Source organism: Fukomys damarensis, unplaced genomic scaffold (genome assembly GCF_012274545.1).
Source record: "Fukomys damarensis isolate Sample0158 unplaced genomic scaffold, DMR_v1.0_HiC HiC_scaffold_38, whole genome shotgun sequence".
Classification (NCBI taxonomy): domain Eukaryota; kingdom Metazoa; phylum Chordata; class Mammalia; order Rodentia; family Bathyergidae; genus Fukomys; species Fukomys damarensis.
In genome coordinates, this window is record NW_022900950.1 from 68,320,953 (window position 1) to 68,336,373 (window position 15,421).

Sequence of the window (15,421 nt, forward strand, 5' to 3'; positions counted from 1 at the left end):
ATATGTTGGGGAGATCAGGAGGTTCTTGCTGATAGCTCCTTTAGAGCAAAGGACTTTTTATTTGTCTTTGTTTATTTTTATGATGATATGTTTACCATAAAGACTATCATACTTTTATGGTGCTGCATAAATAACAAACACAATAGCAAAAATGGTAATTAAAATTTGGGAGGCTATGACAATTTTACACCTTTAAAAATAAATGGCAATGTTTTGTCCCAAAATAGCTACAGAGCCAAAAATTCTGGTCAATATGAGTGGAAGGAAGTAGACTAAAATTTCTATTTAGTTAAAAGTTTCTGCAACCTTTATGATGTTGAAGAGAAGTATGTAAGAAGGTTATAGAAATTGTCTTCTTGGAGCTGTCTGAAACAGGATCTCTGATGGGAGTGTTAGGGCTGACCTGTAGAACATTTTCTTGGGGTGGGAAGGTAGCTAGGTGGTACAGCCTAACATACACGGGGGTTTAGGTTCGGTACCCCACCCTCAAAATATAGCATTTTCTTGGAATATTTCTCAACATCTGTTATAGCCTTAGAGTGCCTATGTTTACATGTGTGTGTATGTACACACTATTTTCTCTAGAATTGAATTAACAGTATTACCATAATGGAGGTATTCTCTCTGACTTGAGCTTTAAAGTTGCTTTAAAGTTAAATGGCATAATTTTGTAGATGAATGGTAAAAAAGTAATGTCTATACTTCTGATCCAAATAAATTCGTTTTATCTTACATTTCATTTTATTTCTTTTTCCACATGAGCAGTGTTTCTGGAAGAAGAGACTTTGAAGGAATTTTAGGGAAAAGAGTGGGTGTCATTTCTTTGTTGCTAGAAATTACCAGCTGAGAGCCCCCTTATCACCCCTCGTGTCTTTAGTTCAAAGAAGACCAGCTTCTTGGTGTTGGTAGGGTTAGGAACGGGGTGTGGAACGGAGGTACAGGCACAGGTTGAAATGGTACTGACAAGGGCCTGGGCAGCTCTCACCATGTGGATGCTAGTTTATGTTTCCAACTCACTATAGGCTGGATTTTGAATGTCCTGTACATGTACACATGTTAGAGCTTGGACACCAGCCTGTGGTGTTATAAAAAGGTGGTGAGATCTTCAGCATGTATGTTGTAAGGGAAGGAGGTTGGGTCATTGAAAGAGTAACCTATAGTATGTGGATACTTGGACTTTGAAGCTTTCCTCTCTGTATTTTTGATTCCAGATACCTTGAGGTAAGCAGATCTCCTTGACCATGTGCTCCCACCACAATGTGCTGCCTCACTACAGACCCATGGCAATAGGGCCAAGTGACCATGGACTGAAACCTCTGAAACCTTGAGCCAAAATAAACCTTTCTTCCTTTCAAGTTTATTATATCAAGTAGTTTGTAACAAACGAGTGCAAATGCTTCTTACTGTCATGTTTCAAATTTTTCATGTTATGTTACATATTTTAGTAAAAGTATTCTGCAAAGTTGAATGTGACTAAGACACATTCTCCTGACCTAGAATGCTGGCTCTTCATTTGACCAATACTTAATTATTCTTCAAGTCCAAGCTCAGTACCACTTTCTCCAGGATCATTTATGTGATATTAGAATCTATTTAAATTTTCTAAGTACTTCATTCCTTTCCTTCAGAGAAATATACATTAGAGTATATGTAAATGTACAGGAATACAATGGTATAATTACCTATAAAGATCTCTTTCTTGTTACATGTTTCTATGCTCTAGTGGGGCAGGTCTGAGACCTGGACAGTATAGTCCTTGGTAGACACATCAGTAAATAATCAAGCAATATTTCCTGAGTGAATAAATCCATAAGTATTTCTTCATTTTCTCATATTGGAACTGGTGAAATTATCTTTGTGTTCTAATCAAACTTCTGTTGGCATTATTCCTGAGCAGTTTAGGTTCAGAGCTTTGCAGCTCTTTCTTTATTGCCAAGGGGATTTAATGTTTAAAGGGGCCCAATAGTGATTTTTGGGGAAAAGAGTCACTTGTTTATGTAAGTATTCCATATTTTTAAAGTCTAAATTAATTTTGTTAACAAATACTCCCTCTCCACTGTCAGAGCATTCCTTTCACAACTGTTCAAATCCATGCATATTTCAAAAAAGTGCAATTTCAACTTCTGCCACCCCTCAGCACAGTTTAATGGAATTTGGCAAGATTTGATTCCTCCTGCTTTTGGATGTCTATGGGCAATAATTCCATCCTGTTAACCTCTGGATACGTAACAGCTATCAGCCCTCTTGCTGGTGCATGATCTTTAAGCAATACAAACCCTCAGAGGAAAGAAAGACAGATGAATTAGTACCAAATACCCTTAAATAAGGAGATGTTCTCTTAGTAAGACAAAATACAATGAAATTCATCACAGTTTGGCCAACTGGTCAAAAAGACAGGGTTCTACAATCCAGATGCATGTACGGTCGTTGTTCTCTTTCCTGGGGAACAGAACAAAGCCAAGTAAACAAACCAGGACACCTTCATCGGCTTTGCTGTCACTCCTGGTTATCATCCAATTACTCTACTCCCCCTGCTCCCGCACAATTCACAAGCCTCTCAGATTGCTGGCTCTCCAGTTAAATTGGATTCACCTGAATATCTGACTGATATTTATGCACACAGCAGGGGATAATTTTTAGCATGTAACAAAAAATCGGTTGGTTCTGCTGTTCATTCGGTGGCTTCCAAGTCAGTCTGGCTGGATGGCTCTGTGATTCTCATAGTCCCATGTGGCTGTCAGAGGAGGGAAGTGCTCCCTGGGAGCTCTGTCATCTCAGGCGTTCGGGTGCAGGCTGTAGTGGAAGCAAGCAGCAGACTTTTTCCTCCCCTCCTTTCTCTGTAGGAGCAAGAAAGGCTCCTCATGTGAATCCCAGCTTCCTTACCTCCCCTTATGTTTCCTAGACTGGAGGTGGGATCCGTGGCTGCTCCTGCTGGGATAAAATGAAAAGTCACTTTTCTAACCTTCTGTGTGTAGGTGACAGAAAGTGAATAAGAGGTTTAAGGCTGTTTTCTGAATATGTTTAGAAAGGCTGTCGGTAGATTCTCACTCGGACTCTGGTTAGCCAATTGGATGAAAATCGGGTTCTTGCTTGTGATCCTCAACCTTAGGATGGTCTTTCTTCTCCATTGGGTACCATTTTCTCCATCAGAGGTTTCCTAAAGAAGTGTTTGGCACAGAATCAGCAAATCACAGACATAGCCCAGTTATTCAGTATATCAGCAGAACACCTGCTATTTCTCAAAGATTATATTTTATTTTCCAGTGATTCTCTCCCTCTCTTTTCCTATAGCTCTTTCTCAGTGTAATACATGTAAAAGTTTTTTACTTTGTATAAATAAAATAATAGCACTAATTTTATGGTTGGGGATATTCATGATAATCATTAAGATGAGGTTTTCTTTATTTTATTTTTGTTTTGTTTGGGGGCACTGGAGGTTGAGCTCAGGACCTCACGCTTGCCAGGCAGAGGCTGTGCTGCTGAGCTAAAGCCCTGGCCCATTCTTTATTTTTGAAAAGGTAGTATGAGATAGAAGCTCCCTAGCTTACTTGAAATGCACAGTTTAATCAAAATCTGCATGCTACCAATACCGTGTGACAGTAACTCCCCATTCCATCTCAGCCTTTTGGGTTTAATCATCAATTCATAGCAAATGATCCATCATTAAGTTCCTATCTATGGTATCTTGAGTCACTGGGTATCTCTGCAAGTCAAGGAGACTCATTGCATTTCATCGATGAGAAGAAAAATAGGAACAAATGGTTTTGGTAAGGGTTGTCATTCCTGAACCCAATTCTCTCCGTGACTTTGGTGGCAAACTGGAAGTAGGGGAGTAAGGATTGGAGGGAGGGAGTGTTCAAACCTTTGCTCTATCAAATGAAGATAGAACATTGCCTTGTTTCTTTTTAGCACTCATATAATTGTGTCTTTATCTGTGAGGACTACAAATCACCAGCTGGGATGTGGAAAACATTCGCTGATCATGGGTGGTGGACTGATTCAGAAGGCAGAACCCTAACATGGACCCCAAGAGTCTTACCCCATACCATGGGTAAATGGTCTGCTTAGTTCATTCCTGTTAAGTGAAGGAAAAATCTGCATGTGCTGCGATATCACTCTTCTGATTAAATTATAAGGCAAAGGTAAAGAAATTTTTGCAGACATAATTAAGGTCCCTACTCAGTTGATTCTGAACTGATTTGAAGGAGATTTTTCTAAGCGAGCCTGACTTAATTAGATAAGAGTGGAGGAGGAAATTCTCCTCTTGGTTTTGAACAAGTGAACTCTGTGCTTTGAGATGGTTGGTATATGTCTCGGACCCGAGAAATCCCTAGTAGCTGAGAGCAACCCTTCCAAGAACCAGCCAGGAAGTGAGGACCAAAATGCTGCACCCCAGAGACTAAATTCTGCCCACGAGCTGAGTGACCTGGGAGAAGACCCCGGCGTCCACCTGTGGGACTCAGGCACCTGACTCTACCCCGGGAAACCCCGAATTAAGGGCACAGTTACACTGTGCCTGGGTTTCTGACCTCTAGGGAGTGTGAGAAAATTAAAGGATGCTGCGTTAGGCCCCTAGGTTTGTTATGCAAACATAGAGAAGTAATAGATTTAGCTAAATACATGCTAAATATTCTCACAAATACGTATTGGATTCCTACTGTATCTCCAGCCCTGTTAATTCTCCTTGCACTTGGATAAGCAGAAAAAAAAAAAAAAAAAAAAAAAGGCTCCCTTGTGGTGACTGACTGGATTTTTCAAGAGCCTTCATCTGCTGCGGGGATGGAGGGAAAATTTTAAACTTGTCAATTAAAGTCAGTTCAGCTTCAATTTTACCATTCTCACTTCACGGAAGTATTTAGTCAGCTGGGGTCCAGCTCCATCAGGGACACTTTACCACCTTGTGCCCCATACCGATCTCTAGTTCGCTTCTCACATGGAGAACGCGAGCCTCCCAGTTCCCTTACCGTGTGGAGGAGGTGGGAAGGCCCTTCAATCCATGCAGTGACCGCTGGTCCCTCAGCGGTGACGTGTGTGGCCTGAGCTGCTCCCTGAGCGGTGACCGCTGGGATGGGACAGGGCCCCTACCTGCCCATTGTTTTTGCCCAAGAGGGCATCTGTGTGTTTGGAGGGAAGATATGAATTGACCATAAAGGAAAGCTGCTAGGCTTGGGTCTACGAGGCACTTCGTAAATAATAAATACAATAACAGCGGATAAAGTGCCTACATACACACAAAAGTATAATACAATATTTATGAATATGTTAGTATCTATCTGTCATCTATCTATCTATCCACGCATCTAATGCTTTGTATTGTTAATAAAGCCCTTTGAGAACATCTTGGCTGGGGATGCTCCTCGCCTTCTCAGCGAAGACTGACAGCGCCACCTCCTGGCGGTCTACAGGCGTGCCCTCCTAAATTTCCCCCTGGTTTCTCCCAACCTGTTTGCTTACTCAGTTTGGTCAGGACCTGGTCGTTTTTTCCTGCTACCCGTCCCCGCCTTGGGCTCAGAGAATGATTTTGTGGATCCTTCTAACTCAGCTTGCTCCTACTGCCCAGCCCCAGGCCCCTACAAGTCCAGCATAAACTGGACTCTTTCTTCCTTTTCTGCTCTAGATTTGCTCATCATTGCAAATCCCTCTTAGGCAAGCAGCGACCTGAATCCTAAGTGCTCAGTTGTGGATCTGCTGAGGAACTAAAAGATACTACTGCCCTTTAACTCCACTGTCTTGTCGAAGAAACTCTTTTTTGCAATGTAAGGAAATAAAAACCAGTTCTCTCTCTCTTCTTATTGTACAAATCTTAATGTCTTCTCCCCATTTCCAGCAGGCAGTAAGTAGGGTGCCTCAGGCCGTTGGAGAGAAACCAGGGAGAGAAACACGAGAACGGTTTCAAGGCTGTTCTGAAACACGCCAAGTGTCCAACAGTGAGTAAAATGGGCCGGTCTCTACCCTGGAGGTTCTGGCCCAGTGGGACGGACAGATGTTGAGCAAGTAGATACAGAGTGCTAATCCGTGGCACATGGTAAATGGCTGTTTGGAGAGAAAGTGTCTGACGTTGACAGTGGTGGGGTCTCGAGTGGCCATGGGCACGGAGAAAGATCTCTGTGAGACACGCGTGACCGAGACACGCGGATGAGAGGGCTTCGGTCAGAGACGGAGAACGGCACGTGGGTTAGTTCTACAGTGGGCTTGGAGCCTACAGCGGCTTCCACCCCTAAAGAGCAGACATCAAAGCTATTCTATCACCTAAAGCTCTCCTGTGGTATGGCTCCCCAGTACCATCCTGGCCGATGGCTCCGGGGTCCCTTATCTTGCTGATCCTGTCCTTTCCAGAAGGGTGCAGAGATGCCTGGGCAGGGGCTCCAGGGGGGTTATTTGGTAAGGAAGGGCCCGAGAATCCCCTACTTGTGAGTAAACACAAGCAGACCATCCAGTTTCCCACTCCCGTTTCGCTTCCTCGTTACATGATGAGGAGGATTATTTTATTCTAAATTTGTTCTTAGATGAATTAGAATGGGCGCTGAGGAAGAACGGTTACATCTGTGTAGGCTATAAAAAGCCATAGAGCGTTGTCATTCTGAGTCCCATAAGCACATGGTTTTACAAAACCCGATGGCTCACTTGTGGACCTGCCATTTGAAGCTCACACATTGTACCCTCTTCACCACGCGCTGCCTCGTGACGAACAGCCACAGGTAGTTAATGGCGACTGCGGGTGGACAATCTGGCAGGTACCTGTCCCTGTCTTTGTGCCTTTCGGTAGGACTTCTGCTGCTCTCTGACCATAGCAGTGGATGGCATTGGAAACAAAGTATTAAACACAGAATATTGAAACAGGGCTGACATTGTTTTCGAGCAGATTTTATCGATGAAAGAGGATCAGAAACTTTACATATATACATCTATGCATATATATATATATATATACACACACACACATATATATATATATATATATGCTTTTAATTATTAAGCTTTACATTTTAATGAAATATATAGTATATTCACAGAAAGTTGAACTTTATTTTTTTGTTTGTTTGTTTGTGGCATTAGGGATTGAACCCCTGGCCTTCTCACTGAGCTACATTTCCATGCCTTTCTGTATTTTTTGTCTCGAGAGGGAGTCTTGCTGTTCAGACTGGGCTTGAATTTATGATCTTCCCGGCCTTAGTCTCCCATGATTGCAGGTGTGGGCCGTCAGCCCTGGCTATAACTGAATCTTAATAATGAACATCATTTTCATATTTTATATTGAATCACATAGAAGTCTTATCTAATGAATGGCAGGTGTTTTCCATAATAATATTACATTTTAGTGTAATTATAGATGGAAAAATCACAGACCTTTTTGGGTTTGTATGACAAATACAAATGCTACCAGACTGCCTGTCACCCCATTATAATCGCCAGCTCTTTCAGGGCCCGGGAAGGGTGTTATTCACTCTTGTTTTCCTTAGCACAATGCCAGAATGCCAGTCAGAGAGCCTCACATATAAAGGTACTCAGTATAAACAGGATGAATCAAAGAACTGGCCCGGGACCTCGGAGGTGCGGAGAAATGGAGGCATGAGGGTTTAATTTCCATACAGTTCTCCCAGAGGTACACCGCCTCAGCAGGGCCTCAGGAGCCTGACTGCTTGGGTTCAAATTCCAGCTCTGCTGCTACCTGGTCCTGTGCCTCCCCTCTCCTTGGGGCTCACAAACCTCCTGGAGTGGACAGAAAGATGAAACGAGTTGATTCAAGTGGAAAGCACTCCAAGTAGCACTGGGCACCTGGCAGAGCTACAATAATACGGCTGCTATTGTACAAGGTGAACACAGATCTTCAAAAAGAAAATATTAAAATAGAGGATTAATAAATCCCTCTTCACCCCTTTCTCCTACACAGCACCCTCTCTAGATGCCCACAAGCATACACACACAAGTGCACACACAAGGATACACCACAAACATGAAAATGTAAACCCCTCCTAAAATTGAAAAGAGAAGTAGTTCCTTCATGGGCTCCCAGGAGGAACACTGAGTTCTCCCCTAGGAATCCCAGTGTAGTTTCTGCCCCTTTAAATGAGTCCATGCTGCGCTTGTAAGTCTGAACCAGAATTAGGTAAAAGGTCCCTGTAAAGCCTCCAAAAGCTACCCCTGGAATAATTCCAGGTCATTTTCCATCTTCCAGTAATGCTAATCCTTGATCTTGGCATGACTAGATAATCTTTTCAGATATTAATTTATGTACTTTTCTCCCTGTTACCTTTTCCTTTTCAACGCCCCTTACAGCTTCCCTCTCTCTTTCTCCTTCTCCTATTCCCATTGGAACTGACCTTTGATCTCTGCTTCTAGCTTCAGTGACTCGTGGAGGAAAGGCTGGAAGGATGAAAAGTAGTTAGGGTGGAAGGCACCCGTAGCCTGCAAAATGCCTTTTCTTTGCTAAAAATCTAAGCCCATGTTTTTCAGTTAGAGGGATTGCAAAATTGGCTGAAAGACTAAATGAGTTTATGGGGATAGGATAGTTCATAAGAAGCGCAAGGGAAGACAAACATTATGCAATTCTAGAAGGATTTTATGGCACTGTGACAGAGTTTGCAATCTGAGGGTTTCATCAGTAAAGGAGGTCTGACAACATGCACCACCCTGAGACTCCAGATGACTGGCTGTGTGTGGAGGGCTATGACACTGGAGTCACAGGCGTCTCTTTATGTTTCCATGTGCAAAGCTGAGGTTGGACGTGATAAAGACACTGCACAAAGAGGACACTTGGACGATATGAGTGCCTCCAAGTAATGTAGGTAGACAATAGAATAAAGTCCCAAGTGCCCCTTCCCTGACTTTGTTGATGTATAAAGATCTGGCAATGTAGCAGCATGCTTGCACATGAAGAAACCCAAAGAAATAATAGACAAAGTTTCCCACTTGTCTGGTTGGTTGGACAAGATTAACATGGCTACGAGCATGACACATGAAACACGGCAGTGTACTGGTCGAGCGGGTGTTTTTACCTTGCAGCAGTCTTTGCTCTTGCTTCTAACAAGACCCTGATCTCCCACAGGGGCTTTACTTGACCTCCCTTTGAGGAGATTTGTGGAAACTCTTGGTCAAGTTTCCCTGTCTTCCCACAGCAAAGAAGGGAGGGCAAAAGATCCAAAGGAGTCCAGTCAGAGTCCTCCTTTCAGATGTTTGGTTCTTGAGGGGAGTGATGCAAATACTGCGACTCTGATTACGTAGCGAGCAGTGATTAGTTCCTGCTCCCCAGGTGCTCAGAGTTGAGTTGGATTTTGCTATTTACAAGCCCAATCTTTAGGCTTGTGCTTGGTCTTGAGGACTGCTTCGTGTACTTCTAGTGCATTCCTTCTCCGTATAGAAAGGCATTTGGTAGCTATACAAAATTAGAAAGAATTGGGTTTGTGGCTATTGTTACTATTCTTGATGCTATCAGTTCTAGTAACTGTTACACTGTCTGAATGTATATAACTGTCTTGCCGACCTGTTGATGAACTGCAGCGATGCCTGGCTTTAATTTCTAACTCTGGGAAGCATTTGAGGCTTCTCTGTTAGCTTCTAACACTGACCCATCTGGTAGAGGCCACCATATTCTACCCTACTTCAGCCTAGTAGATTCCTTTGACTGCCTCTTTCCCAGAATCTGTTTTTGGAAAAAGAACCAGAGAAGTGACCAGAAAAATCCAAAATCTTCTGGTGAGTTGATGGTGATGATCCAGATTAACTGTGTTTCGTTAATGTTCAGTTACCAACATCAGCATGAACTTATCTTCTCTTGAGCAGTAGCTAATGTCAAAAGCTCAATTGAGTTTTGTCCTAAAGACAAGGGCCTTTAATTAATTAATTTTTTTTTGCATTTACTCGTTTGTGCCATTTTTTTTTATCTGAGTTATAACTTTTGTTTGTTGTACTAACACCATACCAAATTTTTCTTTTATTAAAAATTATACTGCATTCAGAGCTGCAATAACAAAAAACCTCAAAATGTTAGTGTATTCAGAATTGCAATCCAAATTTGAATACTTTTATTTAGTTTTAGTAAAAGATAAAATTTATTTTGAATCTATATAATAATAAATTTAGTTTTATGCATGCTCAGTAGTTACTTGTTTTTGACTTTTTCTATTTCCTCCTTTTTAAAAACAATTTATTATTGAGTACTTCAGTACTGTCTCAGAGACTATAAATGGTAAAAGACACTTGATGTTGTGATTTTAAAATTCTTAACATTATGTATTTGTAATTTATTATATTGTTGGATACACTTTTCAGAATAACAAAGAAAATTAAAGCTAAAACATTTCTTGCACTTTGTCTCTAGATTCATTTATATCAAATCTCTTGAAATGTGTGTTTTCTAAAGACAAGTGATTAAATATTTAGAAATGATCTGAACAAGCAGAGTCCCAATCAGTAAGTGCTTAATTAAATATTTATTGAATTAATTAGCAAGGCAGTTTGGTTTGTTTATTTTCACGATAATCTGTTTTAGAGGGTATTAAACTACTCTTCTCCATTGTCTCTTTCACAGATCATGAGAGATTAACTCACAGATTGTTTTAGTTATGTCTATTTCCCCTGTGTTTACACAGGTGCTTTCAGTTTGTCTGCAATATTCACGTGAAATAAGATTTATTCATTACATAGATGCATTACTAGGCACTTATTACGTGTTGGACATTGGACTGAATGTTTACTTTAAATCCTCTTTCGATTCCTTACACCTGATACAATGTAACAAGTCAGTTCTACTATGTTGTTTAGGGGACAATAATAAGACACAAGGTTTGTAAGCAGTCAGTACAGACACAATTTCCCCCACATATTTTGGGTCTGAGGTTGAATCTGTGGGTGTTGAATCCCTGGTTTTAGAGGTTACCCGAATGTCAACTGTCGTTTGTCTCTTGACCTTCTCAGAGGGTAACATTGCTATTGGGCGTTTTGAAGGGGTGAATGGAACTGAGCAGAAAAGCAGGTGAGAGCAGGTAGAATAGAAACCCAAGCTAAGGCAGCAGTGTGGAAAGTGTAGCCCTCAGGAAGGGAACCAGTACTATCTGGGGAAAGACCTGGGCTCTTAAACCATGAGACGTTTTGCTTCGTTAGGGAGCGAAATGGAGCTCACTCCATAAACGATGGGATCAGTTTGCAATGGAGAATTGGTGCGGGCCACTGCAATTCCGGAGACTTAACCGGATGCAGTTAGAAGCAGGCACAGCGGTTAGCCAAAATATCTCCTGTGAGAATCGGCAGAGGCCTGAGCCCTGAGAGTTAGGAGAAGCAGAGATGTTCGGCAGTTATTACTGACAAAATAAAAGGGTCACAATCTACTCAACGTGAGGATTGAGAGAGGAAAGCATTTTCCATACTGCACCGAGAAAGCTTTTTGAGAAAAAAAAATATTATGACAATTCTTTCACCTTGTTGAAAATGCCTTCTTGGGCTTCTTCTCGCTTTGAGATTGAAAGCCGAATTGTTTGTTCACCTTTGCATCTCTAGTGCTTAATACGTAGTTATGTACCTACGTGACTATGTACTTGCGCAAGACAAATGCAAATATTCTGCATCCTTGCTTTTTCTCCTTCCTTTTTCCATGAGCAGAAGGCATTTAAATTGATCCATTTTGCCCCGAGGGTGGAAAGAGGTTGTAAAGGAGAAAATCTGAGGTGACAGACAGTGGTAAGGGGAGAAGCAGTTCACAGGACTCATAGTGTGGTCTTGATATACACCTCGTCAAATAAGATGATGCAAAATTGTCAACAAAAGGTAAATTTCAATAGAAATATAAAGATTATGATTATGTTTTCATCACATTTTACACTCCTTGGGTTGGTCCTCAGGGTTCAGTAGAATACTAATAAGTGTTTTTGAGGGTCAGAGATATGAACATTCCAATCTCATATGACTGCAAGCCAAGACTATTTATTATTTTAAAGGCCCTTTTTCATATAAGCAAAACCCAGGGGCATTTCAGAGTGTAAAATTTTGGCAAGGTCATCTGATGTATTCCTATAAATGGATGCCTGGAGGTCTTTTTCTGAGTGTGGTAAACGCATTTGGGATAAGCAATCTTACAATAAAATGATTTCATATCAAATAAATATTGAAATGCTTTTTAAAGGTCATTTGACACAACTCTGGAATATTGACAGGAGGATAGATTTGATGCATGTGTTTTCACCAATAAGTGAAATAAAAATTCACCACATTTGTTTTATAATATAAATCTCAAGTGTTAAGAAATCACATTAAGTCATTTTGAGCTATTGTAGTCCCTGCTCTACCCTGAGCATCTAGTGAAGGTATAGAGGCTGTTCACATACAATGCTTGCAAAATTTTTTCATATCCCATTTTTTCTTGTAATGTATGGAAACCTGAGGATCTGAGGTGTTAAAACCAAGTTTTTCAAGCCATTCTTTATCTCTGGAAAATTTTATTTCTCCCTTTCTGTATTATGCTTCATCGATGACAAAGGAAACAAAAGGATGAGAATGGAATCTGGAAAGGAAAAATTAGAGAGGAAAAACAGTTTCCGTAATTGAAATAAATGACGGATTTGCAGAGTCAGGACAAGAGATCCAGTCATTCTTCTAATGCATATTTTTGTTCCACGTTGAAGCACAAATATGTTTCTGGGTTAGTGTGAGGGAGGATTCATTATGATGAGAAATGTTTCTTCCTAGGGGCCAAATAGAAGGCAATAAGCCTCATTCTACTAAAAAGCTAGACACATAATTTCCTTATTTGAAGCCATTTGGCTATGTGTTCATCTGGTGCCAACTATCATCTTAAATTCTGAGAGAACAATCCCAGCTTCTCTTTCTAGCCCAGAAGAGGTTTTTGGCTAAAACTGATTTTGAGAAATTTCTGTGCTTCCCAGTTGTGTGTATTTTGTGAATGTGTATTGGGAGGGAAGGTGCCCAAGGAACAAGAATGAATGTGCCCGAGGGAGGACAAAGTAGATGTAGCATTTTTAAAATGAAACGATTATGGTGACACTTCTGTAACGTGGTCCATTTTCTCTCAATTCACTCAGGATCCCCCTTGCAGCCTTGCTTTTGGTCACTTTGGGGGTCGGGTCCTTATCTGTTCTGTGCCTGCACTGACAGTTTCTCCCACCTCCTCCTGTCTTCCTCCTACTTTAAGGAATGTCCTCCAATGAAAAGACCAGGTTAAAAGCTATTACCATAGGCAAGGGCGTATCATGAAGTTTTCAAGTGAGGATGTCCAGGGAAGAAAATAAAATAGATTGACTAAACTCCAGTCAATTCAAAATTTTGTAGGTAGTCTCTGCTAGGTGGAGTCTGCCCCATCCTGCGATTGCCTGCGTTCTGGAGACCTGTAAACATGTTACTTTTCAGATGTGACTGGATTGTTAGGATGGGCCCAATCAAATTGCAGAAGCCATTAAATGCAGAGGACTTTCTCTGTCTGGAATCAGTGAGCTGCAGGAGAAGAAAGCATCAGAGAGACGAAAATGTGGGGGAAACTTCATCCCATGAGTGTTCTATTCCTGCAGGGGGCCAAAGGGAAAACAGGAGAAGGAATGCAGGCAGCGTTTGGGAGCAAAGACAAACTTCAGGCAGCAGCACCGAATCAAGAGCCTCTGTCCTCCAACCCCAAGGGCCGGAACTGAGCCACCAGCCTCTACGAGTTAGAATGCATGAAATTCTGCAACTGCTGGCGGCTGATGTGAGTATTGTTGAACAGTATGAAAGTGGTGGACGGGATGTGGAGAGGAGGCTGATTACTCCACATAACAAAAAGCAGAGAGGACTTGGTAAGGTGAGAAAATGTCTCAGGTCCGAAGAACTGACAGGCTAGACACGCTGAGTGGAGCCAAGCACGCAACCATAACAGCTGGAAGGAAGCTCTCAGGCGCTACTGCAAGATTATGGACATATTACTGAATGATTGGCTCAAGGGTGAAGATTTTACTATTCCGTGCAGGAAGTGCCCACATTTCTGTACATTATGCTACGGTAACTTCAATGTTAATATCACACTGTACTTACATTGAAAGTTATCTGTTGTCATCAGTGGAATCTTTTGGCGAGATTGTATATTTTAATATACTGTTTAGAAAGTTTATGAGCATGCACTACATTAAAAATGCAGCTTTAAAACACCACAGTTATTGCTTTTCTTCTTAAATAGCATGATAAATGTTTAGTTGTGATTTTTTTTTTTTAAGAAAGAATGACACCTTAATTTTGACCTTGGTGAAACTTGGAGCAGAGTAAGGTTACCTACTCTGTTGACCCACAGACGATGGAGATTAAAACAATGGTTTTTTTTTTGTGTGTGTTGCTTTACAGTAATCTCTTATGGGAACAGCAGAAAACTAACACGGATATAGATCCTAAGAGTCTATTTTTAAAAGTTGACAAAGAGGCAGAAATAAAACCTACTGAAGATAGTTTTCCTTGACTTTTCTTTTATCAGAAGGGTTCAGTGAGGAGAAAACACACTATCAAAAGGAACTGCCGCTGGAAGGATTTAACACAAGGTATTAGGTACTTTAAAAACAAAAACAAGGATCAAAGGAACCAAAGTCAAGAAAATTATTTCTCATGAAACACGGGAGGTGAAGAAATCATAGGAAACCCTCTCTGATTCTGGAAGTCACAGGTGGCGTGAAACTCGATCATTCTCCGAAGAACGCCAAATCGCCATGGCTGAAAATTCACTTCTGGCTTCTGCTGGAGCTGGAAGCTCACCTTTCATTGCCGGAGGAATAGTGACGACTTCTGCCTCCGCTCTGGTTTCCACATCTCATATCTCCTCCCCGCTGGGTGGAATCTAACCCGGGGCCAGCTGCCAGCCCCTGCGCTGTGGAGAAGAGCACAGGGAAGGAAAGAGGCCCCGGGCGGCTGGCACGTTAAAAAATCTTATTATTTCCATTGCTTCTATGCTCACCTACAAATTAAGTGGGCGGGGGGGGGGGAGGGTGCCGGAAGAAAAAAGAAATTCTGTCCACCAAAGCACTTCCTGTTTCAAGGTTCAGACATTTACAAAGTGAAATCGTGAAAGAGTTTGACTTCTTTCTTGCAAGCCACATTTCTTCTGCCTGAGTATCATCCTATAGGACTCTAGGACTCAGAATTTTGTTTTCTATGCTCACATAATACAGGATCATGGCATGTTAGAAACTATCTACTTTGGTTGTCTTCTATTGTATACAAAGAATGGGTAGTTCACATCAAATGATCCAAATCAGTCGGTTACTAAACAGGATCTTGGATTTTTGAAGTCTCTCTAGTCTCCTAGCTTACTGCCGAGGTCTGCGAAGAGTCTGGCAGGATTTAATCCAAACTGCAGGCTGCCAAGTCAGCATATTACTGTCGCCGGTGCCAGTAGGAGACGTAAGATTCTTGGATCCGGGACAAAGAACTTTAGTTTCGCCGCACAGCCGTGGAGAGAATG

At 41.5% G+C, this 15,421-nt stretch overlaps 1 long non-coding RNA gene across 1 annotated transcript; it reads right to left on the bottom strand.

Moving 5' to 3' along the window:
- Positions 1 to 2,075: 2,075 nt before the first annotated feature.
- LOC104873279 lies at positions 2,076 to 8,467 on the bottom strand. The gene is made up of 3 exons (XR_783419.1): positions 8,322 to 8,467; positions 4,965 to 5,114; positions 2,076 to 3,157 (listed from the first exon to the last, which is right to left on the bottom strand). It is a non-coding gene; the product is annotated as an uncharacterized LOC104873279 (long non-coding RNA).
- Between the last annotated feature and the right edge of the window lie 6,954 nt (positions 8,468 to 15,421).